Raw genomic sequence first — 22,774 nt, forward strand, 5'->3', positions numbered from 1 at the left:
GGCAATTATCTGGTTACATAGAGGAACCGTATGATTCCAGTACCTATATAATGCACATTGTTCACAGATAGTTTTGCTTACGGCCACACCACCCTGAACATGCCCAACCTCGTCTGATATCGGAAGCCAAGCAGGGTTGGGCCTGATTAGTACTTGGATGGGAGACTGCTTGGGAATACCAGGTGCTGTAAGCTTTTTCTCTTCTCTCTACCACCTGCATGTCTTTTGTTGCAACGTCTGATGACCCTGTGACACATGAGGAAGTTTGTCATCTTCAGCTGCTGCTGCTTTGTTGGCAGACACGAAGTGATCTGAGTGTCTCAGTTTCAACTGCAGGTAATAATCACATCAGGGATGAAGATGTGCCCACTACATATCATTCTTTCTCTGCAATTATCTGGTTACATAGAGTAACCATATGATTCCAGTACCTATATAATGCACATTGTTCACAGATATTGTTGCTTACGGCCACACCACCCTGAATATGCCCGACCTCGTCTGATCTCGGAAGCCAAGCAGGGTTGGGCCTGATTAGTACTTGGATGGGAGACTGCTTGGGAATACCAGGTGCTGTAAGCTTTTTCTCTTCTCTCTACCACCTGCATGTCTTTTGTTGCAACGTCTGATGACCCTGTGACACATGAGGAAGTTTGTCATCTTCAGCTGCTGCTGCTTTGTTGGCAGACACGAAGTGATCTGAGAGTCTCAGTTTCAACTACAGGTAGTAATCACATCAAGGATGAAGATATGCCCACTACATATCAGCCTTTCTTGGCAATTATCTGGTTACATAGAGGAACTGTATGATTCCAGTACCTATATAATTCACATTTGTGACAGATTTTGTCGCTTACGGCCAAACCACCCTGTACATGACCGACCTCGTCTGATCTCCGAAGCCAAGCAGGGTTGGTCCTTGTTAGTACTTGGATGGGAGACTACTTGGGAATACCAGGTGCTGTAAGCTTTTTCTCTTCTCTCTAGCACCTGCATGTCTTTTGTTGCAACGTCTGATGACCCTGTGACACATGAGGAAGTTGGTCATCTTCAGCTGCTGCTGCTTTGTTGGCAGACACGAAGTGATCTGAGAGTCTCAGTTTCCGCTGGAGAGAATAATCACCACAGGGAAGAAGATGTGCCCAATACACATCAGCCTTTCTCGGCAATTATCTGGTTACATAGAGGAACCGTATGATTCCAGTACCTATATAATGCACATTGTTCACAGATAGTTTTGCTTACGGCCACACCACCCTGAACATGCCCAACCTCGTCTGATATCGGAAGCCAAGCAGGGTTGGGCCTGATTAGTACTTGGATGGGAGACTGCTTGGGAATACCAGGTGCTGTAAGCTTTTTCTCTTCTCTCTACCACCTGCATGTCTTTTGTTGCAACGTCTGATCACCCTGTGACACATGAGGAAGTTGGTCATCTTCAGCTGCTGTTGCTTTGTTGGCAGACACGAAGTGATCTGATTGTCTCAGTTTCAACTGCAGGTAATAATCACATCAGGGATGAAGATGTGCCCACTACATATCAGCCTTTCTCGGCAATTATCTGGTTACATAGAGTAATCGTATGATTCTAGTACCTATATAATGCACATTTGTGACAGACATTGTTGCTTACAGCCACACCACCCTGAATATGCCCGACCTCGTCTGATCTTGGAAGCCAAGCAGGGTTGGGCCTGGTTAGTACTTGGATGGGAGACTGCTTGGGAATACCAGGTGCTGTAAGCATTTTCTCTTCTCTCTACCACGTGCATGTCTTTTGTTGCAACGTCTGATCACCCTGTGACACATGAGGAAGTTGGTCATCTTGAGCTGCTGCTGCTTTGTTGGCAGACACGAAGTGATCTGAGAGTCTCAGTTTCAACTACAGGTAGTAATCACATCAAGGATGAAGATATGCCCACTACATATCAGCCTTTCTCGGCAATTATCTGGTTACATAGAGGAACTGTATGATTCCAGTACCGATATAATGCACCTTTGTCACAGACATTGTTGCTTACGGCCGCACCACCCTGAACATGCCCGACCTCGTCTGATCTCGGAGGCCAAGCAGGGTTGGGCCTGGTTAGTACTTGGATGGGAGACCGCTTGGGAATACCAGGTGCTGTAAGCTTTTTCTCTTCTCTCTAGCACCTGCATGTCTTTTGTTGCAACGTCTGATGACCCTGTGACACATGAGGAAGTTGGTCATCTTCAGCTGCTGCTGCTTTGTTGGCAGACACAAAGTGATCTGAGATTCTCTTTTTCAACTACAGATAATAATCACATCAGGGATGAAGATGTGCCCACTACAAGTTAGCCTTTCTCGGCAATTATCTGGTTACATAGAGGAACCGTATGATTCCAGTACCTATATAATGCACATTGTTCACAGATAGATTTGCTTACGGCCACACCACCCTGAACATGCCCAACCTCGTCTGATCTCGGAAGCCAAGCAGGGTTGGGCCTGGTTAGTACTTGAATGGGAGACTACTTGGGAATACCAGGTGCTGTAAGCTTTTTCTCTTCTCTCTACCACCTGCATGTCTTTTGTTGCAACGTCTGATCACCCTGTGACACATGAGGAAGTTGGTCATCTTCAGCTGCTGTTGCTTTTTAGGCAGACACGAAGTGATCTGAGACTCTCAGTTTCAACTGCAGGTAATAATCACATCAGGGATGAATATGTGCCCACTACATATCAGCCTTTCTCGGCAATTATCTGGTTACATAGAGGAACTGTATGATTCCAGTGCCGATATAATGCACATTTGTCACAGACATTGTTGCTTACGGCCACACCACCCTGAACATGCCCGACCTCGTCTGATCTCGGAAGCCAAGCAGGGTTGGGCCTGGTTAGTACTTGGATGGGAGACCGCTTGGGAATACCAGGTGCTGTAAGCTTTTTCTCTTCTCTCTACCACGTGCATGTCTTTTGTTGCAACGTCTGAACACCCTGTGACACATGAGGAAGTTTGTCATCTTCAGTTGCTGCTGCTTTGTTGGCAGACACGAAGTGATCTGAGAGTCTCAGTTTCAACTGCAGGTAATAATCACATCAGGGATGAAGATGTGCCCACTACATATCAGCCTTTCTCGGCAATTATCTGGTTACATAGAGTAACCGTATGATTCTAGTACCTATATAATGCACATTTGTGACAGACATTGTTGCTTACAGCCACACCACCCTGAATATGCCCGACCTTGTCTGATCTCGGAAGCCAAGCAGGTTTGGGCCTGGTTAGTACTTGGATGGGAGACTGCTTGGGAATACCAGGTGCTGTAAGCTTTTTCTCTTCTCTCTACCACGTGCATGTCTTTTGTTGCAACGTCTGATCACCCTGTGACACATGAGGAAGTTGGTCATCTTCAGCTGCTGCTGCTTTGTTGGCAGACACGAAGTGATCTGAGAGTCTCAGTTTCAACTGCAGGTAATAATCACATCAGGGATTAAGATGTGCCCACTACATATCATTCTTTCTCTGCAATTATCTGGTTACATAGAGTAACCATATGATTCCAGTACCTATATAATGCACATTGTTCACATATATTGTTGCTTACGGCCACACCACCCTGAATATGCCAGACCTCGTCTGATCTCGGAAGCCAAGCGGGGTTGGGCCTGATTAGTACTTGGATGGGTGACTGCTTGGGAATACCAGGTGCTGTAAGCTTTTTCTCTTCTCTCTACCACCTGCATGTCTTTTGTTGCAACGTCTGATCACCCTGTGACACATGAGGAAGTTGGTCATCTTCAGCTGCTGCTGCTTTGTTGGCAGACACGAAGTGATCTGAGAGTCTCAGTTTCAACTGCAGGTAGTAATCACATCAGGGATGAAGATGTGCCCACTACATATCAGCCTTTCTCGGCAATTATCTGGTTACATAGAGTAATCGTATGATTCTAGTACCTATATAATGCACATTTGTGACAGACATTGTTGCTTACAGCCACACCACCCTGAATATGCCCGACCTCGTCTGATCTCGGAAGCCAAGCAGGGTTGGGCCTGGTTAGTACTTGGATGGGAGACTGCTTGGGAATACCAGGTGCTGTAAGCTTTTTCTCTTCTCTCTACCACGTGCATGTCTTTTGTTGCAACGTCTGATCACCCTGTGACACATGAGGAAGTTGGTCATCTTGAGCTGCTGTTGCTTTGTTGGCAGACACGAAGTGATCTGAGAGTCTCAGTTTCAACTACAGGTAGTAATCACATCAAGGATGAAGATATGCCCACTACATATCAGCCTTTCTCGGCAATTATCTGGTTACATAGAGGAACTGTATGATTCCAGTACCGATATAATGCACCTTTGTCACAGACATTGTTGCTTACGGCCACACCACCCTGAACATGCCCGACCTCGTCTGATCTCGGAGGCCAAGCAGGGTTGGGCCTGGTTAGTACTTGGATGGGAGTCCGCTTGGGAATACCAGGTGCTGTAAGCTTTTTCTCTTCTCTCTACCACGTGCATGTCTTTTGTTGCAACGTCTGATCACCCTGTGACACATGAGGAAGTTGGTCATCTTCAGCTGCTGCTGCTTTGTTGGCAGACACGAAGTGATCTGAGAGTCTCAGTTTCAACTGCAGGTAATAATCACATCAGGGATTAAGATGTGCCCACTACATATCATTCTTTCTCTGCAATTATCTGGTTACATAGAGTAACCATATGATTCCAGTACCTATATAATGCACATTGTTCACAGATATTGTTGCTTACGGCCACACCACCCTGAATATGCCCGACCTCGTCTGATCTCGGAAGCCAAGCAGGGTTGGGCCTGATTAGTACCTGGATGTGAGACTGCTTGGGAATACCAGGTGCTGTAAGCTTTTTCTCTTCTCTCTACCACCTACATGTCTTTTGTTGCAACGTCTGATCACCCTGTGACACATGAGGAAGTTGGTCATCTTCAGCTGCTGCTGCTTTGTTGGCAGACACGAAGTGATCTGAGAGTCTCAGTTTCAACTACAGGTAGTAATCACATCAAGGATGAAGATATGCCCACTACATATCAGCCTTTCTCAGCAATTATCTGGTAACATAGAGGAACTGTATGATTCCAGTACCGATATAATGCACCTTTGTCACAGACATTGTTGCTTACGGCCACACCACCCTGAACATGCCCGACCTCGTCTGATCTCGGAGGCCAAGCAGGGTTGGGCCTGGTTAGTACTTGGATGGGAGACCGCTTGGGAATACCAGGTGCTGTAAGCTTTTTCTCCTCTCTCTACCACGTGCATGTCTTTTGTTGCAACGTCTGATCACCCTGTGACACATGAGGAAGTTGGTCATCTTGAGCTGCTGCTGCTTTGTTGGCAGACACAAAGTGATCTGAGAGTCTCAGTTTCAACTGCAGGTAATAATCACATCAGGGATGAAGATGTGCCCACTACATATCAGCCTTTCTCGGCAATTATCTGGTTACATAGAGTAACCGTATTATTCCAGTACCTATATAATGCACATTTGTGACAGACATTGTTGCTTACAGCCACACCACCCTGAATATGCCCGACCTCGTCTGATCTCGGAAGCCTAGCAAGGTTGGGCCTGGTTAGTACTTGGATGGGAGACCGCTTGGGAATACCAGGTGCTGTAAGCTTTTTCTCTTCTCTCTACCACGTGCATGTCTTTTGTTGCAACGTCTGATCACCCTGTGACACATGAGGAAGTTGGTCATCTTCAGCTGCTGCTGCTTTGTTGGCAGACACGAAGTGATCTGAGAGTCTCAGTTTCAACTGCAGGTAGTAATCGCATCAAGGATGAAGATATGCCCACTACATATCAGCCTTTCTCGCCAATTATCTGGTTACATAGAGGAACTGTATTATTCCAGTACCGATATAATGCACCTTTGTCACAGACATTGTTGCTTACGGCCACACCACCCTGAACATGCCCGACCTCGTCTGATCTAGGAGGCCAAGCAGGGTTGGGCCTGGTTAGTACTTGGATGGGAGACCGCTTGGGAATACCAGGTGCTGTAAGCTTTTTCTCTTCTCTCTACCACGTGCATGTCTTTTGTTGCAACGTCTGATCACCCTGTGACACATGAGGAAGTTGGTCATCTTGAGCTGCTGCTGCTTTGTTGGCAGACACGAAGTGATCTGAGAGTCTCAGTTTCAACTGCAGGTAATAATCACATCAGGGATGAAGATGTGCCCACTACATATCAGCCTTTCTCGGCAATTATCTGGTTACATAGAGTAACCATATGATTCCAGTACCTATATAATGCACATTGTTCACAGATATTGTTGCTTACGGCCACACCACCCTGAATATGCCCGACCTCGTCTGATCTCGGAAGCCAAGCAAGGTTGGGCCTGGTTAGTACTTGGATGGGAGACTGCTTGGGAATACCAGGTGCTGTAAGCTTTTTCTCTTCTCTCTACCACATGCATGTCTTTTGTTGCAACGTCTGATCACCCTGTGACACATGAGGAAGTTGGTCATCTTCAGCTGCTGCTGCTTTGTTGGCAGACACGAAGTGATCTGAGAGTCTCAGTTTCAACTGCAGGTAGTAATCACATCAAGGATGAAGATATGCCCACTACATATCAGCCTTTCTCGGCAATTATCTGGTTACATAGAGGAACTGTATTATTCCAGTACCGATATAATGCACCTTTGTCACAGACATTGTTGCTTACGGCCACACCACCCTGAACATGCCCGACCTCGTCTGATCTCGGAGGCCAAGCAGGGTTGGGCCTGGTTAGTACTTGGATGGGAGACCGCTTGGGAATACCAGGTGCTGTAAGCTTTTTCTCTTCTCTCTACCACGTGCATGTCTTTTGTTGCAACGTCTGATCACCCTGTGACACATGAGGAAGTTGGTCATCTTCAGCTGCTGCTGCTTTGTTGGCAGACACGAAGTGATCTGAGAGTCTCAGTTTCAACTGCAGATAATAATCACATCAGGGATTAAGATGTGCCCACTACATATCATTCTTTCTCTGCAATTATCTGGTTACATAGAGTAACCATATGATTCCAGTACCTATATAATGCACATTGTTCACAGATATTGTTGCTTACGGCCACACCACCCTGAACATTCCTGACCTCGTCTGATCTCGGAGGCCAAGCAGGGTTGGGCCTGGTTAGTACTTGGATGGGAGACCGCTTGGGAATACCAGGTGCTGTAAGCTTTTTCTCTTCTCTCTACCACGTGCATGTCTTTTGTTGCAACGTCTGATCACCCTGTGACACATGAGGAAGTTGGTCATCTTGAGCTGCTGCTGCTTTGTTGGCAGACACGAAGTGATCTGAGAGTCTCAGTTTCAACTGCAGGTAATAATCACATCAGGGATTAAGATGTGCCCACTACATATCATTCTTTCTCTGCAATTATCTGGTTACATAGAGTAACCATATGATTCCAGTACCTATATAATGCACATTGTTCACAGATATTGTTGCTTACGGCCACACCACCCTGAATATGCCCGACCTCGTCTGATCTCGGAAGCCAAGCAGGGTTGGGCCTGATTAGTACTTGGATGGGAGACTGCTTGGGAATACCAGGTGCTGTAAGCTTTTTCTCTTCTCTCTACCACCTGCATGTCTTTTGTTGCAACGTCTGATGACCCTGTGACACATGAGGAAGTTTGTCATTTTCAGCTGCTGCTGCTTTGTTGGCAGACACGAAGTGATCTGAGAGTCTCAGTTTCAACTACAGGTAGTAATCACATCAAGGATGAAGATATGCCCACTACATATCAGCCTTTCTTGGCAATTATCTGGTTACATAGAGGAACTGTATGATTCCAGTACCTATATAATTCACATTTGTGACAGATTTTGTCGCTTACGGCCAAACCACCCTGAACATGACCGACCTCGTCTGATCTCCGAAGCCAAGCAGGGTTGGGCCTTGTTAGTACTTGGATGGGAGACTACTTGGGAATACCAGGTGCTGTAAGCTTTCTCTCTTCTCTCTAGCACCTGCATGTCTTTTGTTGCAACGTCTGATGACCCTGTGACACATGAGGAAGTTGGTCATCTTCAGCTGCTGCTGCTTTGTTGGCAGACACGAAGTGATCTGAGAGTCTCAGTTTCCGCTGGAGAGAATAATCACCACAGGGAAGAAGATGTGCCCAATACGCATCAGCCTTTCTCGGCAATTATCTGGTTACATAGAGGAACCGTATGATTCCAGTACCTATATAATACACATTGTTCACAGATAGTTTTGCTTACGGCCACACCACCCTGAACATGCCCAACCTCGTCTGATCTCGGAAGCCAAGCAGGGTTGGGCCTGATTAGTACTTGGATGGGAGACTGCTTGGGAATACCAGGTGCTGTAAGCTTTTTCTCTTCTCTCTACCACCTGCATGTCTTTTGTTGCAACGTCTGATCACCCTGTGACACATGAGGAAGTTGGTCATCTTGAGCTGCTGCTGCTTTGTTGGCAGACACGAAGTGATCTGAGTGTCTCAGTTTCAACTGCAGGTAATAATCACATCAGGGATGAAGATGTGCCCACTACATATCAGCCTTTCTCGGCAATTATCTGGTTACATAGAGTAATCGTATGATTCTAGTACCTATATAATGCACATTTGTGACAGACATTGTTGCTTACAGCCACACCACCCTGAATATGCCCGACCTCGTCTGATCTTGGAGGCCAAGCAGGGTTGGGCCTGGTTAGTACTTGGATGGGAGACCGCTTGGGAATACCAGGTGCTGTAAGCTTTTTCTCTTCTCTCTACCACGTGCATGTCTTTTGTTGCAACGTCTGATCACCCTGTGACACATGAGGAAGTTGGTCATCTCCAGCTGCTGCTGCTTTGTTGGCAGACACGAAGTGATCTGAGAGTCTCAGTTTCAACTACAGGTAGTAATCACATCAAGGATGAAGATATGCCCACTACGTATCAGCCTTTCTCGGCAATTATCTGGTTACATAGAGGAACTGTATTATTCCAGTACCTATATAATTCACATTTGTGACAGACGTTGTCGCTTACGGCCACACCACCCTGAACATGACTGACCTCGTCTGATCTCGGAAGCCAAGCAGGATTGGGCCTGGTTAGTACTTGGATGGGAGACTACTTGGGAATACCAGGTGCTGTAAGCTTTTTCTCTTCTCTCTAGCACCTGCATGTCTTTTGTTGCAACGTCTGATGACCCTGTGACACATGAGGAAGTTGGTCATCTTCAGCTGCTGCTGCTTTGTTGGCAGACACAAAGTGATCTGAGAGTCTCTTTTTCAACTACAGATAATAATCACATCAGGGATGAAGATGTGCCCACTACAAGTTAGCCTTTCTCGGCAATTATCTGGTTACATAGAGGAACCGTATGATTCCAGTACCTATGTAATGCACATTGTTCACAGATATTGTTGCTTACGGCCACACCACCCTGAATATACCCGACGTCGTCTGATCTCGGAAGCCAAGCAGGGATGGGCCTGGTTAGTACTTGGATGGGAGACTGCTTGGGAATACCAGGTTCTGTAAGCTTTTTCTCTTCTCTCTAGCACCTGCATGTCTTTGGTGGAACGTCTGATGACCCTGTGACACATGAGGAAGTTGGTCATCTTCAGCTGCTGCTGCTTTGTTGGCAGACACGAAGTGATCTGAGAGTCTCAGTTTCCGCTGCAGAGAATAATGACCACAGGGAAGAAGATGTGCCCAATACGCATCAGCCTTCCTCGGCAATTATCTGGTTACATAGAGGAACCGTATGATTCCAGTACCTATATAATGCACATTGTTCACAGATAGATTTGCTTACGGCCACACCACCCTGAACATGCCCAACCTCGTCTGATCTCGGAAGCCAAGCAGGGTTGGGCCTGGTTAGTACTTGGATGGGAGACTACTTGGGAATACCAGGTGCTGTAAGCTTTTTCTCTTCTCTCTGCCACCTGCATGTCTTTTGTTGCAACGTCTGATCACCCTGTGACACATGAGGAAGTTGGTCATCTTCAGCTGCTGTTGCTTTTTAGGCAGACACGAAGTGATCTGAGACTCTCAGTTTCAACTGCAGGTAATAATCACATCAGGGATGAATATGTGCCCACTACATATCAGCCTTTCTCGGCAATTATCTGGTTACATAGAGGAACTGTATGATTCCAGTGCCGATATAATGCACATTTGTCACAGACATTGTTGCTTATGGCCACACCACCCTGAACATGCCCGACCTCGTCAGATCTCGCAAGCCAAGCAGGGTTGGGCCTGGTTAGTACTTGGATGGGAGACCGCTTGGGAATACCAGGTGCTGTAAGCTTTTTCTCTTCTCTCTACCACGTGCATGTCTTTTGTTGCAACGTCTGAACACCCTGTGACACATGAGGAAGTTTGTCATCTTCAGCTGCTGCTGCTTTGTTGGCAGACACGAAGTGACCTGAGAGTCTCAGTTTCAACTGCAGGTAATAATCACATCAGGGATGAAGATGTGCCCACTACATATCAGCCTTTCTCGGCAATTATCTGGTTACATAGAGTAACCGTATGATTCTAGTACCTATATAATGCACATTTGTGACAGACATTGTTGCTTACAGCCACACCACCCTGAATATGCCCGACCTCGTCTGATCTCGGAAGCCAAGCAGGTTTGGGCCTGGTTAGTACTTGGATGGGAGACCACTTGGGAATACCAGATGCTTTAAGCTTTTTCTCTTCTCTCTACCACATGCATGTCTTTTGTTGCAACGTCTGATCACCCTGTGACACATGAGGAAGTTGGTCATCTTCAGCTGCTGCTGCTTTGTTGGCAGACACGAAGTGATCTGAGAGTCTCAGTTTCAACTGCAGGTAATAATCACATCAGGGATGAAGATGTGCCCACTACAAGTTAGCCTTTCTCGGCAATTATCTGGTTACATAGAGGAACTGTATGATTCCAGTGCCGATATAATGCACATTTGTCACAGACATTGTTGCTTACGGCCACACCACCCTGAACATGCCCGACCTCGTCTGATCTCGGAAGCCAAGCAGGGTTGGGCCTGGTTAGTACTTGGATGGGAGACCGCTTGGGAATACTAGGTGCTGTAAGCTTTTTCTCTTCTCTCTACCACGTGCATGTCTTTTGTTGCAACGTCTGAACACCCTGTGACACATGAGGAAGTTGGTCATCTTCAGCTGCTGCTGCTTTGTTGGCAGACACGAAGTGATCTGAGAGTCTCAGTTTCAACTGCAGGTAATAATCACATCAGGGATTAAGATGTGCCCACTACATATCATTCTTTCTCTGCAATTATCTGGTTACATAGAGTAACCATATGATTCCAGTACCTATATAATGCACATTGTTCACAGATATTGTTGCTTACGGCCACACCACCCTGAATATGACCGACCTCGTCTGATCTCCGAAGCCAAGCAGGGTTGGGCCTTGTTAGTACTTGGATGGGAGACTACTTGGGAATACCAGGTGCTGTAAGCTTTTTCTCTTCTCTCTAGCACCTGCATGTCTTTTGTTGCAACGTCTGATGACCCTGTGACACATGAGGAAGTTGGTCATCTTCAGCTGCTGCTGCTTTGTTGGCAGACACGAAGTGATCTGAGAGTCTCAGTTTCCGCTGGAGAGAATAATCACCACAGGGAAGAAGATGTGCCCACTACGCATCAGCCTTTCTCGGCAATTATCTGGTTACATAGAGGAACCGTATGATTCCAGTACCTATATAATGCACATTGTTCACAGATAGTTTTGCTTACGGCCACACCACCCTGAACATGCCCAACCTCGTCTGATATCGGAAGCCAAGCAGGGTTGGGCCTGATTAGTACTTGGATGGGAGACTGCTTGGGAATACCAGGTGCTGTAAGCTTTTTCTCTTCTCTCTACCACCTGCATGTCTTTTGTTGCAACGTCTGATCACCCTGTGACACATGAGGAAGTTGGTCATCTTGAGCTGCTGCTGCTTTGTTGGCAGACACGAAGTGATCTGAGTGTCTCAGTTTCAACTGCAGGTAATAATCACATCAGGGATGAAGATGTGCCCACTACATATCAGCCTTTCTCGGCAATTATCTGGTTACATAGAGTAATCGTATGATTCTAGTACCTATATAATGCACATTTGTGACAGACATTGTTGCTTACAGCCACACCACCCTGAATATGCCCGACCTCGTCTGATCTTGGAAGCCAAGCAGGGTTGGGCCTGGTTAGTACTTGGATGGGAGACTGCTTGGGAATACCAGGTGCTGTAAGCATTTTCTCTTCTCTCTACCACGTGCATGTCTTTTGTTGCAACGTCTGATCACCCTGTGACACATGAGGAAGTTGGTCATCTTGAGCTGCTGCTGCTTTGTTGGCAGACACGAAGTGATCTGAGAGTCTCAGTTTCAACTACAGGTAGTAATCACATCAAGGATGAAGATATGCCCACTACGTATCAGCCTTTCTCGGCAATTATCTGGTTACATAGAGGAACTGTATGATTCCAGTACCTATATAATGCACCTTTGTCACAGACATTGTTGCTTACGGCCACACCACCCTGAACATGCCCGACCTCGTCTGATCTCGGAGGCCAAGCAGGGTTGGGCCTGGTTAGTACTTGGATGGGAGACCGCTTGGGAATACCAGGTGCTGTAAGCATTTTCTCTTCTCTCTACCACGTGCATGTCTTTTGTTGCAACGTCTGATCACCCTTTGACACATGAGGAAGTTGGTCATCTTGAGCTGCTGCTGCTTTGTTGGCAGACACGAAGTGATCTGAGAGTCTCAGTTTCAACTACAGGTAGTAATCACATCAAGGATGAAGATATGCCCACTACGTATCAGCCTTTCTCGGCAATTATCTGGTTACATAGAGGAACTGTATGATTCCAGTACCTATATAATGCACCTTTGTCACAGACATTGTTGCTTACGGCCACACCACCCTGAACATGCCCGACCTCGTCTGATCTCGGAGGCCAAGCAGGGTTGGGCCTGGTTAGTACTTGGATGGGAGACCGCTTGGGAATACCAGGTGCTGTAAGCTTTTTCTCTTCTCTCTACCACGTGCATGTCTTTTGTTGCAACGTCTGATCACCCTGTGACACATGAGGAAGTTGGTCATCTCCAGCTGCTGCTGCTTTGTTGGCAGACACGAAGTGATCTGAGAGTCTCAGTTTCAACTACAGGTAGTAATCACATCAAGGATGAAGATATGCCCACTACGTATCAGCCTTTCTCGGCAATTATCTGGTTACATAGAGGAACTGTATTATTCCAGTAACTATATAATTCACATTTGTGACAGACATTGTCGCTTACGGCCACACCACCCTGAACATGACTGACCTCGTCTGATCTCGGAAGCCAAGCAGGATTGGGCCTGGTTAGTACTTGGATGGGAGACTACTTGGGAATATCAGGTGCTGTAAGCTTTTTCTCTTCTCTCTAGCACCTGCATGTCTTTTGTTGCAACGTCTGATGACCCTGTGACACATGAGGAAGTTGGTCATCTTCAGCTGCTGCTGCTTTGTTGGCAGACACAAAGTGATCTGAGATTCTCTTTTTCAACTACAGATAATAATCACATCAGGGATGAAGATGTGCCCACTACAAGTTAGCCTTTCTCGGCAATTATCTGGTTACATAGAGGAACCGTATGATTCCAGTACCTATGTAATGCACATTGTTCACAGATATTGTTGCTTACGGCCACACCACCCTGAACATGCCCGACCTCGTCTGATCTCGGAAGCCAAGCAGGGTTGGGCCTGGTTAGTACTTGGATGGGAGACCACTTGGGAATACCAGATGCTTTAAGCTTTTTCTCTTCTCTCTACCACATGCATGTCTTTTGTTGCAACGTCTGATCACCCTGTGACACATGAGGAAGTTGGTCATCTTCAGCTGCTGCTGCTTTGTTGGCAGACACGAAGTGATCTGAGAGTCTCAGTTTCAACTGCAGGTAATAATCACATCAGGGATGAAGATGTGCCCACTACATATCAGCCTTTCTCGGCAATTATCTGGTTACATAGAGGAACTGTATGATTCCAGTGCCGATATAATGCACATTTGTCACAGACATTGTTGCTTACGGCCACACCACCCTGAACATGCCTGACCTCGTCTGATCTCGGAAGCCAAGCAGGGTTGGGCCTGGTTAGTACTTGGATGGGAGACCGCTTGGGAATACCAGGTGCTGTAAGCATTTTCTCTTCTCTCTACCACGTGCATGTCTTTTGTTGCAACGTCTGAACACCCTGTGACACATGAGGAAGTTGGTCATCTTCAGCTGCTGCTGCTTTGTTGGCAGACACGAAGTGATCTGAGAGTCTCAGTTTCAACTGCAGGTAATAATCACATCAGGGATGAAGATGTGCCCACTACAAGTTAGCCTTTCTCGGCAATTATCTGGTTACATAGAGTAACCATATGATTCCAGTACCTATATAATGCACATTGTTCACAGATATTGTTGCTTATGGCCACACCACCCTGAATATACCCGACCTCGTCTGATCTCGGAAGCCAAACAGGGTTGGCCCTGATTAGTACTTGGATGGGAGACTGCTTGGGAATACCAGGTGCTGTAAGCTTTTTCTCTTCTCTCTACCACCTGCATGTCTTTTGTTCTAACGTCTGATCACCCTGTGACACATGAGGAAGTTGGTCATCTTCAGCTGCTGCTGCTTTGTTGGCAGACACGAAGTGATCTGAGAGTCTCAGTTTCAACTGCAGGTAATAATCACATCAGGGATGAAGATGTGCCCACTACATATCAGCCTTTCTCTGCAATTATCTGGTTACATAGAGTAACCGTATGATTCCAGTACCTATATAATGCACATTTGTGACAGACATTGTTGCTTACAGCCACACCACCCTGAATATGCCCGACCTCTTCTGATCTCGGAAGCCAAGCAGGTTTGGGCCTGGTTAGTACTTGGATGGGAGACTGCTTGGGAATACCAGGTGCTGTAAGCTTTTCCTCTTCTCTCTACCACCTGCATGTCTTTTGTTGCAACGTCTGATCACCCTGTGACACATGAGGAAGTTGGTCATCTTCAGCTGCTGCTGCTTTGTTGGCAGACACGAAGTGATCTGAGAGTCTCAGTTTCAACTACAGGTAGTAATCACATCAAGGATGAAGATATGCCCACTACATATCAGCCTTTCTTGGCAATTATCTGGTTACATAGAGTAACCGTATGATTCCAGTACCTATATAATGCACATTTGTGACAGACATTGTTGCTTACAGCCACACCACCCTGAATATGCCCGACCTCTTCTGATCTCGGAAGCCAAGCAGGTTTGGGCCTGGTTAGTACTTGGATGGGAGACTGCTTGGGAATACCAGGTGCTGTAAGCTTTTCCTCTTCTCTCTACCACCTGCATGTCTTTTGTTGCAACGTCTGATCACCCTGTGACACATGAGGAAGTTGGTCATCTTCAGCTGCTGCTGCTTTGTTGGCAGACACGAAGTGATCTGAGAGTCTCAGTTTCAACTGCAGGTAATAATCACATCAGGGATGAAGATGTGCCCACTACATATCAGCCTTTCTCGGCAATTATCTGGTTACATAGAGTAACCGTATGATTCCAGTACCTATATAATGCACATTTGTGACAGACATTGTTGCTTACAGCCACACCACCCTGAATATGCCCGACCTCGTCTGATCTCGGAAGCCAAGCAGGTTTGGGCCTGGTTAATACTTGGATGGGAGACTGCTTGGGAATACCAGGTGCTGTAAGCTTTTCCTCTTCTCTCTACCACCTGCATGTCTTTTGTTGCAACGTCTGATCACCCTGTGACACATGAGGAAGTTGGTCATCTTCAGCTGCTGCTGCTTTGTTGGCAGACACGAAGTGATCTGAGAGTCTCAGTTTCAACTACAGGTAGTAATCACATCAAGGAAGAAGATATGCCCACTACATATCAGCCTTTCTTGGCAATTATCTGGTTACATAGAGTAACCGTATGATTCCAGTACCTATATAATGCACATTTGTGACAGACATTGTTGCTTACAGCCACACCACCCTCAATATGCCCAACCTCGTCTGATCTCGGAAGCCAAGCAGGGTTGGGCCTGGTTAGTACTTGGATGGGAGACCACTTGGGAATACCAGATGCTTTAAGCTTTTTCTCTTCTCTCTACCACATGCATGTCTTTTGTTGCAACGTCTGATCACCCTGTGACACATGAGGAAGTTGGTCATCTTCAGCTGCTGCTGCTTTGTTGGCAGACACGAAGTGATCTGAGAGTCTCAGTTTCAACTGCAGGTAATAATCACATCAGGGATGAAGATGTGCCCACTACATATCAGCCTTTCTCGGCAATTATCTGGTTACATAGAGGAACTGTATGATTCCAGTGCCGATATAATGCACATTTGTCACAGACATTGTTGCTTACGGCCACACCACCCTGAACATGCCTGACCTCGTCTGATCTCGGAAGCCAAGCAGGGTTGGGCCTGGTTAGTACTTGGATGGGAGACCGCTTGGGAATACCAGGTGCTGTAAGCTTTTTCTCTTCTCTCTACCACGTGCATGTCTTTTGTTGCAACGTCTGAACACCCTGTGACACATGAGGAAGTTGGTCATCTTCAGCTGCTGCTGCTTTGTTGGCAGACACGAAGTGATCTGAGAGTCTCAGTTTCAACTGCAGGTAATAATCACATCAGGGATGAAGATGTGCCCACTACAAGTTAGCCTTTCTCGGCAATTATCTGGTTACATAGAGTAACCATATGATTCCAGTACCTATATAATGCACATTGTTCACAGATATTGTTGCTTACGGCCACACCACCCTGAATATACCCGACCTCGTCTGATCTCGGAAGCCAAACAGGGTTGGCCCTGATTAGTACTTGGATGGGAGACTGCTTGGGAATACCAGGTGCTGTAAGCTTTTTCTCTTCTCTCTACCACCTGCATGTCTTTTGTTCTAACGTCTGATCACCCTGTGACACATGAGGAAGTTGGTCATCTTCAGCTGCTGCTGCTTTGTTGGCAGACACGAAGTGATCTGAGAGTCTCAGTTTCAACTGCAGGTAATAATCACATCAGGGATGAAGATGTGCCCACTACATATCAGCCTTTCTCTGCAATTATCTGGTTACATAGAGTAACCGTATGATTCCAGTACCTATATAATGCACATTTGTGACAGACATTGTTGCTTACAGCCACACCACCCTGAATATGCCCGACCTCTTCTGATCTCGGAAGCCAAGCAGGTTTGGGCCTGGTTAGTACTTGGATGGGAGACTGCTTGGGAATACCAGGTGCTGTAAGCTTTTCCTCTTCTCTCTACCACCTGCATGTCTTTTGTTGCAACGTCTGATCACCCTGTGACACATGAGGAAGTTGGTCATCTTCAGCTGCTGCTGCTTTGTTGGCAGACACGAAGTGATCTGAGAGTCTCAGTTTCAACTACAGGTAGTAATCACATCAAGGATGAAGATATGCCCACTACATATCAGCCTTTCTTGGCAATTATCTGGTTACATAGAGTAACCGTATGATTCCAGTACCTATATAATGCACATTTGTGACAGACATTGTTGCTTACAGCCACACCACCCTGAATATGCCCGACCTCTTCTGATCTCGGAAGCCAAGCAGGTTTGGGCCTGGTTAGTACTTGGATGGGAGACTGCTTGGGAATACCAGGTGCTGTAAGCTTTTCCTCTTCTCTCTACCACCTGCATGTCTTTTGTTGCAACGTCTGATCACCCTGTGACACATGAGGAAGTTGGTCATCTTCAGCTGCTGCTGCTTTGTTGGCAGACACGAAGTGATCTGAGAGTCTCAGTTTCAACTACAGGTAGTAATCACATCAAGGATGAAGATGTGCCCACTACAAGTTAGCCTTTCTCGGCAATTATCTGGTTACATAGAGGAACTGTATGATTCCAGTGCCGATATAATGCACATTTGTCACAGACATTGTTGCTTACGGCCACACCACCCTGAACATGCCTGACCTCGTCTGATCTCGGAAGCCAAGCAGGGTTGGGCCTGGTTAGTACTTGGATGGGAGACCGCTTGGGAATACCAGGTGCTGTAAGCTTTTTCTCTTCTCTCTACCACGTGCATGTCTTTTGTTGCAACGTCTTAACACCCTGTGACACATGAGGAAGTTGGTCATCTTCAGCTGCTGCTGCTTTGTTGGCAGACACGAAGTGATCTGAGAGTCTCAGTTTCAACTGCAGGTAATAATCACATCAGGGATTAAGATGTGCCCACTACATATCATTCTTTCTCTGCAATTATCTGGTTACATAGAGTAACCATATGATTCCAGTACCTATATAATGCACATTGTTCACAGATATTGTTGCTTACGGCCACACCACCCTGAATATGCCCGACCTCGTCTGATCTCGGAAGCCAAGCAGGGTTGGGCCTGATTAGTACTTGGATGGGAGACTGCTTGGGAATACCAGGTGCTGTAAGCTTTTTCTCTTCTCTCTACCACCTGCATGTCTTTTGTTGCAACGTCTGATGACCCTGTGACACATGAGGAAGTTTGTCATCTTCAGCTGCTGCTGCTTTGTTGGCAGACACGAAGTGATCTGAGAGTCTCAGTTTCAACTACAGGTAGTAATCACATCAAGGATGAAGATATGCCCACTACATATCAGCCTTTCTTGGCAATTATCTGGTTACATAGAGGAACTGTATGATTCCAGTACCTATATAATTCACATTTGTGACAGCTTTTGTCGCTTACGGCCAAACCACCCTGAACATGACCGACCTCGTCTGATCTCCGAAGCCAAGCAGGGTTGGGCCTTGTTAGTACTTGGATGGGAGACTACTTGGGAATACCAGGTGCTGTAAGCTTTTTCTCTTCTCTCTAGCACCTGCATATCTTTTGTTGCAACGTCTGATGACCCTGTGACACATGAGGAAGTTGGTCATCTTCAGCTGCTGCTGCTTTGTTGGCAGACACGAAGTGATCTGAGAGTCTCAGTTTCCGCTGGAGAGAATAATCACCACAGGGAAGAAGATGTGCCCAATACGCATCAGCCTTTCTCGGCAATTATCTGGTTACATAGAGGAACCGTATGATTCCAGTACCTATATAATGCACATTTGTTCACAGATATTGTTGCTTACGGCCACACCACCCTGAATATGCCCGACTTTTCTGATCTCGGAAGCCAAGCAGGGTTGGGCCTGGTTAGTACTTGGATGGGAGACCGCTTGGGAATACCAGGTGCTATAAGCTTTTTCTCTTCTCTCTACCACCTGCATGTCTTTTGTTGCAACGTCTGATCACCCTGTGACACATGAGGAAGTTAGTCATCTTCAGCTGCTGCTGCTTTGTTGGCAGACACGAAGTGATCTGAGAGTTTCAGTTTCCGCTGGAGAGAATAATCACCACAGTGAAGAAGATGTGCCCAATACGCATCAGCCTTTCTGGGCAATTATCTGATTATATAGAGGAACTGTATGATTCCAGTACCTATATAATGCACATTGTTACAGACATTGCTGCTTACGGCCACACCACCCTGAATATACCCGACCTCGTCTGATCTCGGAAGCCAAGCAGGGTTGGGCCTGGTTAGTACTTGGATGGAGAATCGCTTGGGAATACCAGGAGCTGTAAGCTTTTTCTCTTCTCTCTACCACATGCATGTCTTTTGTTGCAACGTCTGATCACCCTGTGACACATGAGGAAGTTGGTCATCTTCAGCTGCTGCTGCTTTGTTGGCAGACACAAAGTGATCTGAGAGTCTCAGTTTCAACTGCAGGTAATAATAACATCAGGGATGAAGATGTGCCCACTACATATCAGCCTTTCTCGGCAATTATCTGGTTACATAGAGGAACCGTATGATTCCAGTACCTATATAATGCACATTTCTGACAGACATTGTTGCTTACAGCCACACCACCCTGAATATGCCTGACCTCGTCTGATCTCGGAAGCCAAGCAGGGTTGTGCCTGGTTAGTACTTGGATGGGAGACTGTTTGGGAATACCAGGTGCTGTAAGCTTTTTCTCTTCTCTCGACCACCTGCATGTCTTTTGTTGCAACGTCTGATCACCCTGTGACACATGAGGAAGTTGGTCATCTTCAGCTGCTGCTGCTTTGTTGGCAGACACAAAGTGATCTGAGAGTCTCAGTTTCAACTGCAGGTAATAATCACATCAGGGATGAAGATGTGCCCACTACATATCAGCCTTTCTCGGCAATTATCTGGTTACATAGAGGAACCTTATGATTCCAGTACCTATATAATGCACATTTGTGACAGACGTTGTTGCTTACAGCCACACCACCCTGAATATGCCCGACCTCGTCTGATCTCGGAAGCCAAGCAGGGTTGGCCCTGGTTAGTACTTGGATGGGAGACCGCTTGGGAATACCAGGTGCTGTAAGCATTTTCTCTTCTCTCTACCACGTGCATGTCTTTTGTTGCAACGTCTGATCACCCTGTGACACATGAGGAAGTTGGTCATCTTCAGCTGCTGCTGCTTTGTTGGCAGACACGAAGTGATCTGAGAGTTTCAGTTTCCGCTGGAGAGAATAATCACCACAGTGAAGAAGATGTGCCCAATACGCATCAGCCTTTCTGGGCAATTATCTGATTATATAGAGGAACTGTATGATTCCAGTACCTATATAATGCACATTGTTACAGACATTGCTGCTTACGGCCACACCACCCTGAATATACCCGACCTCGTCTGATCTCGGAAGCCAAGCAGGGTTGGGCCTGGTTAGTACTTGGATGGAGAATCGCTTGGGAATACCAGGAGCTGTAAGCTTTTTCTCTTCTCTCTACCACATGCATGTCTTTTGTTGCAACGTCTGATCACCCTGTGACACATGAGGAAGTTGGTCATCTTCAGCTGCTGCTGCTTTGTTGGCAGACACAAAGTGATCTGAGAGTCTCAGTTTCAACTGCAGGTAATAATCACATCAGGGATGAAGATGTGCCCACTACATATCAGCCTTTCTCAGCAATTATCTGGTTACATAGAGGAACCGTATGATTCCAGTACCTATATAATGCACATTTGTGACAGACATTGTTGCTTACAGCCACACCACCCTGAATATGCCTGACCTCGTCTGATCTCGGAAGCCAAGCAGGGTTGTGCCTGGTTAGTACTTGGATGGGAGACTGTTTGGGAATACCAGGTGCTGTAAGCTTTTTCTCTTCTCTCGACCACCTGCATGTCTTTTGTTGCAACGTCTGATCACCCTGTGACACATGAGGAAGTTGGTCATCTTCAGCTGCTGCTGCTTTGTTGGCAGACACAAAGTGATCTGAGAGTCTCAGTTTCAACTGCAGGTAATAATCACATCAGGGATGAAGATGTGCCCACTACATATCAGCCTTTCTCGGCAATTATCTGGTTACATAGAGGAACCTTATGATTCCAGTACCTATATAATGCACATTTGTGACAGACATTGTTGCTTACAGCCACACCACCCTGAATATGCCCGACCTCGTCTGATCTCGGAAGCCAAGCAGGGTTGACCCTGGTTAGTACTTGGATGGGAGACCGCTTGGGAATACCAGGTGCTGTAAGCTTTTTCTCTTCTCTCTACCACCTGCATGTCTTTTGTTGCAACGTCTGATCACCCTGTGACACATGAGGAAGTATGTCATCTTCAGCTGCTGCTGCTTTGTTGGCAGACACGAAGTGATCTGAGATTCTCAGTTTCAACTGCAGGTAATAATCACATCAGGGAAGAAGATGTGCCCACTACATATCAGCCTTTCTCGGCAATTATCTGGTTACATAGAGTAACCGTATGATTCCAGTACCTATATAATGCACATTTGTGACAGACATTGATGCTTACGGCCAAACCACCCTGAATATACCCAACCTCATCTGATCTAGGAAGCCAAGCAGGGTTGGGCCTGGTTAGTAGTTGAATGGGAGACCGCTTGGGAATACCAGGTGCTATAAGCTTTTTCTCTTCTCTCTACCACCTGCATGTCTTTTGTTGCAACGTCTGATCACCCTGTGACACATGAGGAAGTTGGTCATCTTCAGCTGCTGCTTTGTTGGCAGACACGAAGTGATCTGAGAGTCTCAGTTTCAACTGCAGGTAATAATCACATCAGGGATTAAGATGTGCCCACTACATATCAGCCTTTCTCTGCAATTATCTGGTTACATAGAGTAACCGTATGATTCCAGTACCTATATAATGCACATTGTTCACAGATATTGTTGCATACGGCCACAACACCCTGAATATACCCGACCTCGTCTGATCTCGGAAGCCAAGCAGGATTGGGCCTGGTTAGTAGTTGGATGGGAGACTGCTTGGGAATACAAGGTGCTGTAAACTTTTTCTCTTCTCTCTACCACCTGCATGTCTTTTGTTCTAACGTCTGATCACCCTGTGACACATGAGGAAGTTGGTCATCTTCGGCTGCTGCTGCTTTGTTGGCAGACACGAAGTGATCTGAGATTCTAAGTTTCAACTGCAGATAATAATCACATCAGAGAAGAAGATGTGCCCACTACAAGTTAGCCTTTCTCGGCAATTATCTGGTTACATAGAGGGACTGTATGATTCCAGTACCGATATAATTCACATTTGTCACAGACATTGTTGCTTACGGCCACACCACCCTGAATATGCCCGACCTAGTCTGATCTCGGAAGCCAAGCAGGGTTGGGCCTGGTTAGTACTTGGATGGGAGACCGCTTGGGAATACCAGGTGCTGTAAGCTTTTTCTCTTCTCTCTACCACATGCATGTCTTTTGTTGCAACGTCTGATCACCCTGTGACACATGAGGAAGTTGGTCATCTTC

The 22,774-nt window shown here is 46.4% G+C and overlaps 27 non-coding genes and 32 pseudogenes across 27 annotated transcripts; all 59 read left to right on the forward strand.

The window, feature by feature from the left end:
- The first annotated feature begins 75 nt into the window (after positions 1–75).
- Positions 76–194, forward strand: LOC140311400 (5S ribosomal RNA; annotated as a pseudogene).
- A 269-nt stretch (positions 195–463) lies between these two features.
- Positions 464–582, forward strand: LOC140288674 (5S ribosomal RNA). Its single transcript, XR_011912182.1, has one exon. It is a non-coding gene; the product is annotated as a 5S ribosomal RNA (ribosomal RNA).
- A 269-nt stretch (positions 583–851) lies between these two features.
- LOC140293852 (5S ribosomal RNA) lies at positions 852–970 on the forward strand (annotated as a pseudogene).
- A 269-nt stretch (positions 971–1,239) lies between these two features.
- On the forward strand, positions 1,240–1,358 carry LOC140311406 (5S ribosomal RNA; annotated as a pseudogene).
- Positions 1,359–1,627: 269 nt separating this feature from the next.
- On the forward strand, positions 1,628–1,746 carry LOC140298227 (5S ribosomal RNA). Its single transcript, XR_011913893.1, has one exon. It is a non-coding gene; the product is annotated as a 5S ribosomal RNA (ribosomal RNA).
- Positions 1,747–2,015: 269 nt separating this feature from the next.
- Positions 2,016–2,134, forward strand: LOC140297921 (5S ribosomal RNA). Its single transcript, XR_011913614.1, has one exon. It is a non-coding gene; the product is annotated as a 5S ribosomal RNA (ribosomal RNA).
- Positions 2,135–2,403: 269 nt separating this feature from the next.
- On the forward strand, positions 2,404–2,522 carry LOC140299726 (5S ribosomal RNA; annotated as a pseudogene).
- A 269-nt stretch (positions 2,523–2,791) lies between these two features.
- On the forward strand, positions 2,792–2,910 carry LOC140297790 (5S ribosomal RNA). The gene has a single exon (XR_011913494.1). It is a non-coding gene; the product is annotated as a 5S ribosomal RNA (ribosomal RNA).
- Positions 2,911–3,179: 269 nt separating this feature from the next.
- LOC140300515 (5S ribosomal RNA) lies at positions 3,180–3,298 on the forward strand (annotated as a pseudogene).
- Positions 3,299–3,567: 269 nt separating this feature from the next.
- On the forward strand, positions 3,568–3,686 carry LOC140298767 (5S ribosomal RNA). Its single transcript, XR_011914383.1, has one exon. It is a non-coding gene; the product is annotated as a 5S ribosomal RNA (ribosomal RNA).
- A 269-nt stretch (positions 3,687–3,955) lies between these two features.
- Positions 3,956–4,074, forward strand: LOC140276241 (5S ribosomal RNA). Its single transcript, XR_011908884.1, has one exon. It is a non-coding gene; the product is annotated as a 5S ribosomal RNA (ribosomal RNA).
- A 269-nt stretch (positions 4,075–4,343) lies between these two features.
- On the forward strand, positions 4,344–4,462 carry LOC140297571 (5S ribosomal RNA). Its single transcript, XR_011913295.1, has one exon. It is a non-coding gene; the product is annotated as a 5S ribosomal RNA (ribosomal RNA).
- A 269-nt stretch (positions 4,463–4,731) lies between these two features.
- On the forward strand, positions 4,732–4,850 carry LOC140299969 (5S ribosomal RNA; annotated as a pseudogene).
- Positions 4,851–5,119: 269 nt separating this feature from the next.
- On the forward strand, positions 5,120–5,238 carry LOC140288464 (5S ribosomal RNA). The gene has a single exon (XR_011912163.1). It is a non-coding gene; the product is annotated as a 5S ribosomal RNA (ribosomal RNA).
- A 269-nt stretch (positions 5,239–5,507) lies between these two features.
- On the forward strand, positions 5,508–5,626 carry LOC140299046 (5S ribosomal RNA). Its single transcript, XR_011914631.1, has one exon. It is a non-coding gene; the product is annotated as a 5S ribosomal RNA (ribosomal RNA).
- A 269-nt stretch (positions 5,627–5,895) lies between these two features.
- On the forward strand, positions 5,896–6,014 carry LOC140299812 (5S ribosomal RNA; annotated as a pseudogene).
- Positions 6,015–6,283: 269 nt separating this feature from the next.
- Positions 6,284–6,402, forward strand: LOC140297806 (5S ribosomal RNA). The gene has a single exon (XR_011913508.1). It is a non-coding gene; the product is annotated as a 5S ribosomal RNA (ribosomal RNA).
- A 269-nt stretch (positions 6,403–6,671) lies between these two features.
- Positions 6,672–6,790, forward strand: LOC140288475 (5S ribosomal RNA). The gene has a single exon (XR_011912164.1). It is a non-coding gene; the product is annotated as a 5S ribosomal RNA (ribosomal RNA).
- A 269-nt stretch (positions 6,791–7,059) lies between these two features.
- On the forward strand, positions 7,060–7,178 carry LOC140297740 (5S ribosomal RNA). Its single transcript, XR_011913449.1, has one exon. It is a non-coding gene; the product is annotated as a 5S ribosomal RNA (ribosomal RNA).
- Positions 7,179–7,447: 269 nt separating this feature from the next.
- Positions 7,448–7,566, forward strand: LOC140288685 (5S ribosomal RNA). Its single transcript, XR_011912183.1, has one exon. It is a non-coding gene; the product is annotated as a 5S ribosomal RNA (ribosomal RNA).
- Positions 7,567–7,835: 269 nt separating this feature from the next.
- On the forward strand, positions 7,836–7,954 carry LOC140288423 (5S ribosomal RNA; annotated as a pseudogene).
- Positions 7,955–8,223: 269 nt separating this feature from the next.
- Positions 8,224–8,342, forward strand: LOC140299329 (5S ribosomal RNA; annotated as a pseudogene).
- A 269-nt stretch (positions 8,343–8,611) lies between these two features.
- LOC140298150 (5S ribosomal RNA) lies at positions 8,612–8,730 on the forward strand. The gene has a single exon (XR_011913823.1). It is a non-coding gene; the product is annotated as a 5S ribosomal RNA (ribosomal RNA).
- A 269-nt stretch (positions 8,731–8,999) lies between these two features.
- Positions 9,000–9,118, forward strand: LOC140311368 (5S ribosomal RNA; annotated as a pseudogene).
- Positions 9,119–9,387: 269 nt separating this feature from the next.
- On the forward strand, positions 9,388–9,506 carry LOC140268243 (5S ribosomal RNA; annotated as a pseudogene).
- A 268-nt stretch (positions 9,507–9,774) lies between these two features.
- LOC140298546 (5S ribosomal RNA) lies at positions 9,775–9,893 on the forward strand. Its single transcript, XR_011914182.1, has one exon. It is a non-coding gene; the product is annotated as a 5S ribosomal RNA (ribosomal RNA).
- A 269-nt stretch (positions 9,894–10,162) lies between these two features.
- Positions 10,163–10,281, forward strand: LOC140297853 (5S ribosomal RNA). Its single transcript, XR_011913552.1, has one exon. It is a non-coding gene; the product is annotated as a 5S ribosomal RNA (ribosomal RNA).
- A 269-nt stretch (positions 10,282–10,550) lies between these two features.
- Positions 10,551–10,669, forward strand: LOC140268764 (5S ribosomal RNA; annotated as a pseudogene).
- Positions 10,670–10,938: 269 nt separating this feature from the next.
- LOC140266832 (5S ribosomal RNA) lies at positions 10,939–11,057 on the forward strand. Its single transcript, XR_011907172.1, has one exon. It is a non-coding gene; the product is annotated as a 5S ribosomal RNA (ribosomal RNA).
- A 269-nt stretch (positions 11,058–11,326) lies between these two features.
- Positions 11,327–11,445, forward strand: LOC140285525 (5S ribosomal RNA; annotated as a pseudogene).
- Positions 11,446–11,714: 269 nt separating this feature from the next.
- LOC140311414 (5S ribosomal RNA) lies at positions 11,715–11,833 on the forward strand (annotated as a pseudogene).
- A 269-nt stretch (positions 11,834–12,102) lies between these two features.
- Positions 12,103–12,221, forward strand: LOC140298228 (5S ribosomal RNA). Its single transcript, XR_011913894.1, has one exon. It is a non-coding gene; the product is annotated as a 5S ribosomal RNA (ribosomal RNA).
- Positions 12,222–12,490: 269 nt separating this feature from the next.
- On the forward strand, positions 12,491–12,609 carry LOC140291988 (5S ribosomal RNA). The gene has a single exon (XR_011912505.1). It is a non-coding gene; the product is annotated as a 5S ribosomal RNA (ribosomal RNA).
- Positions 12,610–12,878: 269 nt separating this feature from the next.
- LOC140288488 (5S ribosomal RNA) lies at positions 12,879–12,997 on the forward strand. Its single transcript, XR_011912165.1, has one exon. It is a non-coding gene; the product is annotated as a 5S ribosomal RNA (ribosomal RNA).
- Positions 12,998–13,266: 269 nt separating this feature from the next.
- LOC140270009 (5S ribosomal RNA) lies at positions 13,267–13,385 on the forward strand (annotated as a pseudogene).
- Positions 13,386–13,654: 269 nt separating this feature from the next.
- On the forward strand, positions 13,655–13,773 carry LOC140299913 (5S ribosomal RNA; annotated as a pseudogene).
- A 269-nt stretch (positions 13,774–14,042) lies between these two features.
- On the forward strand, positions 14,043–14,161 carry LOC140277869 (5S ribosomal RNA). Its single transcript, XR_011909167.1, has one exon. It is a non-coding gene; the product is annotated as a 5S ribosomal RNA (ribosomal RNA).
- A 269-nt stretch (positions 14,162–14,430) lies between these two features.
- On the forward strand, positions 14,431–14,549 carry LOC140299716 (5S ribosomal RNA; annotated as a pseudogene).
- Positions 14,550–14,818: 269 nt separating this feature from the next.
- On the forward strand, positions 14,819–14,937 carry LOC140299448 (5S ribosomal RNA; annotated as a pseudogene).
- A 269-nt stretch (positions 14,938–15,206) lies between these two features.
- On the forward strand, positions 15,207–15,325 carry LOC140299449 (5S ribosomal RNA; annotated as a pseudogene).
- A 269-nt stretch (positions 15,326–15,594) lies between these two features.
- Positions 15,595–15,713, forward strand: LOC140299896 (5S ribosomal RNA; annotated as a pseudogene).
- Positions 15,714–15,982: 269 nt separating this feature from the next.
- Positions 15,983–16,101, forward strand: LOC140290885 (5S ribosomal RNA; annotated as a pseudogene).
- Positions 16,102–16,370: 269 nt separating this feature from the next.
- LOC140304190 (5S ribosomal RNA) lies at positions 16,371–16,489 on the forward strand. Its single transcript, XR_011915241.1, has one exon. It is a non-coding gene; the product is annotated as a 5S ribosomal RNA (ribosomal RNA).
- A 269-nt stretch (positions 16,490–16,758) lies between these two features.
- On the forward strand, positions 16,759–16,877 carry LOC140298653 (5S ribosomal RNA). Its single transcript, XR_011914279.1, has one exon. It is a non-coding gene; the product is annotated as a 5S ribosomal RNA (ribosomal RNA).
- Positions 16,878–17,146: 269 nt separating this feature from the next.
- Positions 17,147–17,265, forward strand: LOC140299451 (5S ribosomal RNA; annotated as a pseudogene).
- Positions 17,266–17,534: 269 nt separating this feature from the next.
- Positions 17,535–17,653, forward strand: LOC140299452 (5S ribosomal RNA; annotated as a pseudogene).
- Positions 17,654–17,922: 269 nt separating this feature from the next.
- LOC140304267 (5S ribosomal RNA) lies at positions 17,923–18,041 on the forward strand. The gene has a single exon (XR_011915264.1). It is a non-coding gene; the product is annotated as a 5S ribosomal RNA (ribosomal RNA).
- Positions 18,042–18,310: 269 nt separating this feature from the next.
- Positions 18,311–18,429, forward strand: LOC140288697 (5S ribosomal RNA). The gene has a single exon (XR_011912185.1). It is a non-coding gene; the product is annotated as a 5S ribosomal RNA (ribosomal RNA).
- Positions 18,430–18,698: 269 nt separating this feature from the next.
- Positions 18,699–18,817, forward strand: LOC140288424 (5S ribosomal RNA; annotated as a pseudogene).
- Positions 18,818–19,087: 270 nt separating this feature from the next.
- On the forward strand, positions 19,088–19,205 carry LOC140268218 (5S ribosomal RNA; annotated as a pseudogene).
- A 268-nt stretch (positions 19,206–19,473) lies between these two features.
- LOC140299433 (5S ribosomal RNA) lies at positions 19,474–19,592 on the forward strand (annotated as a pseudogene).
- A 269-nt stretch (positions 19,593–19,861) lies between these two features.
- LOC140304422 (5S ribosomal RNA) lies at positions 19,862–19,980 on the forward strand (annotated as a pseudogene).
- A 269-nt stretch (positions 19,981–20,249) lies between these two features.
- LOC140296457 (5S ribosomal RNA) lies at positions 20,250–20,368 on the forward strand. Its single transcript, XR_011912965.1, has one exon. It is a non-coding gene; the product is annotated as a 5S ribosomal RNA (ribosomal RNA).
- A 268-nt stretch (positions 20,369–20,636) lies between these two features.
- Positions 20,637–20,755, forward strand: LOC140299434 (5S ribosomal RNA; annotated as a pseudogene).
- A 269-nt stretch (positions 20,756–21,024) lies between these two features.
- Positions 21,025–21,143, forward strand: LOC140304433 (5S ribosomal RNA; annotated as a pseudogene).
- Positions 21,144–21,412: 269 nt separating this feature from the next.
- On the forward strand, positions 21,413–21,531 carry LOC140299552 (5S ribosomal RNA; annotated as a pseudogene).
- A 269-nt stretch (positions 21,532–21,800) lies between these two features.
- Positions 21,801–21,919, forward strand: LOC140304842 (5S ribosomal RNA; annotated as a pseudogene).
- Positions 21,920–22,185: 266 nt separating this feature from the next.
- Positions 22,186–22,304, forward strand: LOC140295978 (5S ribosomal RNA; annotated as a pseudogene).
- A 269-nt stretch (positions 22,305–22,573) lies between these two features.
- On the forward strand, positions 22,574–22,692 carry LOC140292422 (5S ribosomal RNA). Its single transcript, XR_011912545.1, has one exon. It is a non-coding gene; the product is annotated as a 5S ribosomal RNA (ribosomal RNA).
- The last annotated feature ends 82 nt before the right edge of the window (positions 22,693–22,774 follow it).

Source organism: Leuresthes tenuis, unplaced genomic scaffold (assembly GCF_036924035.1).
Source record: "Leuresthes tenuis unplaced genomic scaffold, fLeuTen1.0.hap1 SCAF_1, whole genome shotgun sequence".
In the NCBI taxonomy this organism is placed as follows: Eukaryota; Metazoa; Chordata; class Actinopteri; order Atheriniformes; family Atherinopsidae; genus Leuresthes; species Leuresthes tenuis.